At 43.7% G+C, this 4897-nt stretch overlaps 1 protein-coding gene across 2 annotated transcripts in view; it reads left to right on the plus strand.

Moving 5' to 3' along the window:
- Positions 1–2930: 2930 nt before the first annotated feature.
- The window catches only part of TMEM263 (transmembrane protein 263), a 12247-nt gene continuing 10280 nt past the window's right edge, over positions 2931–4897 (plus strand). Inside the window, exons 1-2 of one of the 2 annotated variants that reach the window (XM_009649473.2) lie at positions 2931–2992; positions 4044–4158. The gene's annotated coding sequence lies outside the window, so the exon portion shown is untranslated. The remainder of the gene's footprint in view (positions 2993–4043; positions 4159–4897) is intronic. The other variant, XM_035889195.1, reaches the window with a different exon arrangement.

A 4897-nucleotide genomic window follows, 5' to 3' on the forward strand; every position in this document is an offset into this window, starting at 1 on the left:
CTCCTGGCCGGGTTTGTTCTCCCCGTGGGCTTCTCCGTGCCAGGAGGAGCTTTGCTTCGGGTTTTCTCTTTGTTAAACTTCGCCGTACTGGGTTGTTTCCTGGGGTAACCTCCTCTTTATTTCTGCCGTTTCTCTCGAGTCCAGCTTGACGGAGCAGAATCTGGAAGAGTTTTTTTGTAAACTGTTTGGCAGCAGCTTAGCTTTCAGCATTCACCTAGCCTAGGCGTTTGTGTGGTGTGGCCTGGAAGTCAATCCAAGTTATTTTAGCCGTGCAGCTGGTTCTGGTCATTGTGCGAAGCTTGTAGCCAGCCTCTGCGGATGCGATTAAATGCTTCCTTCTGCTCGTTTAACTGGGCTGAAAACGAGAACTCTGAATCAGGATGTCCCTCCGTAAGGACGATAACTCCCAAGTGCACGTAGCCCGCCTCGGCGCATCCAGAGCATTGCTTCGGGCAGCGTGTCTCTGTATAATGGTAAGGGTACATACAAGATAGCTTAATTTAGCACACAAATCCTGGTTTGTACGCACATCAGTTTTAAGACTGCTCAGTAAACACTATCCAGACATTTATTTTTTTTTTTTTTTTAAAAAAAAAGCTTTTTGTTAAGCTGTGGTTAAACATTCAGTAGAGTTGGTGTTGCCTCCTCGGTATAGAAATGGCCTGTGTTGCAAAAGCGCAAATGGAAAGGGGGTCCTTGCCCAGCAAGTGAACAGGCCTAAATGTCAGACAGGAGCCAACAACCAGGCGGTGGACACCAGGGAAAAAGTTCATTATTTCATTAGCAAGGGTGGCAAGGAAGTTCAGCAGCTGCTTTATCTCTCTGGCTGTTAGGAGCTGCGCTGTCAGGATTTGTCTTCGTAGGCCTGGTGGAAAAGGAGAGCAGAGGCGGGTGTGGAGCTGAGGGGTTGGGAAAGCATTAGGAGAAATGGGGAGCGCTCTGCTTTGGAAAGCTGAGCTAGCAGGAGGCGGAGGCTGACACGGCTGGTAAAATGGAGCAAGTCCATGTTGTTTCTGAAGCTGTGCCCTGTGCCTTACTGGAATTCACCATTTAATTTCTAGAAACCCATTTTGGAGGACTAGGAGAGGGGAATTTGGGTTCCTGCCACCTTTGATTTGGTATCTTGCGAATCCTTGCTTCAGAGAAAATTTTGATTGCCAATAGCGGGTGCTCCCTAGAGCCTCTTCTGCAGCCTGATCTGTGCTTTAGTTGAAGGTGATGGAGAATGCTGAATTCTCTTATAGGCAGATACGATGCTGTAACATCCTGGGCAGAGTTAAAGTGGTTTGGTGGGGTTTTTTTCCCCAGGAGATATGCCTCCTTTTTTGCCTTTAATTGTGGCATATGTGTTAGTTTTTGTTGGTTTTTTGTTTGTTTGTTTTAAAATACAGATAGGCTGCATTACCTTCCCAGCTGTGTGCTGAACCCTGCATGCTGTGAACCTGTTGTTGCTATTTCTTATGCCAGGCTTGGTATCTTTTTTGGGGGTGGGTGTGGGTGTGTGTAGCCTATTCTGCTACACGTTTAAAAGTAAGCTGTGGTTCACACCTGGAAACTCCTGATCCATTTGAACTTTCCCTTGAAAACTCTGTCTTTTTTTTTTCCTCCAAAACGGACATGTTCGCTTCCAAGCCAGTCCTGCTTTGTATATACCTCTGAATTTTGAAACTTGGCTTTTAAACAGAAGGCTTGTTGAAATGTCAGCTATGCTCTTGGTTTTTTAACTACACGCTTTCTACATGCCTGGATTTGTGTATTGTTTTTTTTTTTTACTTCAGCACTGTTAACGTTGACTCTTCTTGCAGAAGCTCAGTCAACTGTCTCCCTTGCATTAACTAACTGAAAACCACATTTCTGTATCGGCTGTGCTCTGAGGGTTATGTCTGAGAGAACTAACAGCACTGAGCACTCGTATTCCTAACATGTTACAAGCTCCAGTCCAAGGCGTACAGCAGGGAAGCTTATAGTCAGGGGTCACTTGCGTGGCTCAAGCAGTACCCACGGGTGAGATTACCTTTTTTTGGCTTCACGTTTATTTCCTTGTTTAATCTGGGGAGTAGAGCGCTGTTACTCTTTCCAAAATGTATTTCTTAAAGCATCGTCCCTAAAACTAATTGTTTTCACGTACGTGGAAGACATCAGGTTCGCTTTGAAATCTGCTCCAACTGTAGAAAGAGGGGAAGGACAGCCATACACATGGCAGGGATTGTTTTGGTTTCCATCAGCTCTGTAGCCGAGCTTTCTAACTGCATAGCTGGTGGGCAGAAGGAAGATCATTTTTTTGTGGTGGACTAAGATGAGGTGACCAGTTTGTTTGCAGTTCTGTCAGGTAAATAGTTCCAGCGCTTGGCTGCTGCTGCTGCAGCCTTCTGGAGCAGCGTTATGCTGCCAACTGGAATTGGCCCCATCCTCGGTTAGTTTCCTCGCTGCCCACAAATATCTGAGTAGTGGCATTGAAACAAGCCAGTTTTTACTGGCTGCTGCTTGGGCCAGGTTCGCTGTGCTGAAACAGTAGGGCTTTTTGTCTGTAAAGTCAGAAAGACATCAAGAGCATCGTCTGAAGCTCAGGAAGTTGCGCACACGTCTGTAATGGTTAGAGCCCACTTCCCAATGGAAGGCTGAAATTTTACACAAATTGCTCTCCAAGAACTGCAGGCTTATTCAGGAGAGGTTGTGTTTTAACATTGATTGTTGTAATCCTCATGACAGCATATGGAGCAAGTAAATTTATCTTCATTTCCCAAGAACACAGAAGGAATCAGTGTTTTGGTGAGATAAATCTCAAAATCTTGGCATCTTAAGGCCATGTCGAGCGTGCTTCTGCCCTACTGTGGGGCTTTGTGTTTATGATTCCCACCATACTCCCATGGTAGGTATGTGGCAGTAGCACTGTTCCATAAGATGTCATTAACTTTCTACTTTTCTTGTAGGTGTACGCAGAATACTTTTGTGGAAACAACTAACTAGACGTCTTCACGAAGGAATACATTTGGTGAGAAAGTTTTATTTTAATCAGCTTTGCGACTGTAAGAGTGGCTGTACCATTACCTCCACAGCTTCCTAGTGCTTTTGTTCAGGGTCCTATAACATTGTTACTGTTATAAATAGCTCTTGAATTAAAAATCCTCTTCTAAACTGCTTCTTCCTTTACAACTGCGTAAAACTTCAAAGCTTGCTATGTATTTCATGTCAATGATAATATGAAAGTGTGTTTTCTTCTTCAAAACAGATTGAAAGAGTGACTTCCTTTTTATTTAAATTCTTTTAGCGTGTAGGTTGATATATATTTTAATGTGTTAAAAAAGATGGTAAGTTAGCCCTTATCTCTTGGGTGACTAGCACTCTCATAAGTGCACAGGAAAAAAAACCAAAGTAGTTTACATGTGTCCCTGTTTGAAATACCTTTTAAGATCTGGGGTTTGCTTCCATTTCTTAAGATAAGAAATACAAAGCTTATGTATTCATCTGCACAGATGAAGGAGGAGACTGGAGAGCGCCGCTGATATGCTAGGTGTCTGCTTCATGAACGTCCATGTGAGTTCTGCCAGGACTCCTAGTGATCCCGTCTCATTCCATGTGATCACGTAATGCAGGTGTTAAATGAAGCTGGAGGCTTTTTCCCCGTGACACAAGACACTGAATTTGGCATCACAGGATGAAAATCCCAAAGAAATACCTATTTGCCTGCTTTCTTTTTCCCTTTTCTTTGGCCAGTCTTAGCATACTTGGAAGAAGATTTTGAAAAACAGATTGGAAAAATTCCAATTTCAGGCTTCTGATAAGTCTTTACCTTGTTGCATGTGCTCACAATACCGGTAATAATTGTGACTAATGAGTCAGTGCATAGGGGACTTTGAATCTGCAGCTTCCAACTTAAGTTTCCAAAGTTCCTTAATGAATACCGTGTCTGAATAACCTAATTCTCTGCACAAAAGTTTTGTCTTTGCACCTCCAGATCAGTGCCTTAGGTGTTAGCTGAGTTGTAGTCTCTACTGGGTCTCATGAATTTTGCTTTCTTCTTCTTTGTGGGGACACACCTTCAGCAGGGAGGGTGAAGAGGAACCTCCCTTAGGATACACTAAAGTCTGGTGACCCGGGGACTCCTGCAACGTGGGACATAGGAGCTTGGATCTTATTAGACGAAGGAGGTGTTGAACTGTAAGTGAGCACTTTCACCTTGGTGGTATTGCATAAAAAATAGTGAGTGGTTTCTGCTTTTCCAATTCCAATTTTTGAAGAAAAAAAAAAATTGTATTCCTGCCCTCTTGTCTGAAGACTGGATGAAGTCATCTGCCACCAAGCACTTATTCCAGGCCTTTGACTCCAATCAATAGAAATACTCACCTTAAATCTCTGGAAGGGAGCCAGGTTTAAGTCGTATTCCTGTGCACAGTATTTCTTGTTCACTAGATATGCTACACCCTGTTTAGCACACGGGATTTTTGGATCACTTTTCGGAGGCTCTTAGGTCTCCTGACGTGTTAAATTGGCTACAAGGTTGCATGGCACAGCTGTAACCTAGATATCTTAAAATTGTCTGCTTAAGTCGTATGTCGGTCTCTGTCTTGATTCTGTGATTTCACTGGAGAGCCTCTACAGAAAAACAAAAGGACTTGACTTGTGCTTTGTGAGCTCTCTCGAGTGTTCCAAGTGCTGTTCTGTGAGTCTTTTCTGACAGTGATGTGATTCTGTTTTCACTCGCAGTGATGTGGTAGGAGAACAGTGAGTAAAAACCAGCACAAGCTGGTTAGGCACATCTCTTGGAGCATCCCTGGAGTGCTTCCAGGCACCTGTAGAACCACACGTTATACATTAGCCTTCAACTTATCTGCAGACCCCTGAAGGCTCCCTTCTGTGTAGAATAAATTCAGTCCTACCAACAGTGACTTTCCCCCCC

The sequence above is a fragment of the Egretta garzetta genome, unplaced genomic scaffold (assembly GCF_000687185.1).
Source record: "Egretta garzetta isolate BGI_Z169 unplaced genomic scaffold, ASM68718v1 scaffold782, whole genome shotgun sequence".
NCBI lineage: Eukaryota > Metazoa > Chordata > Aves > Pelecaniformes > Ardeidae > Egretta > Egretta garzetta.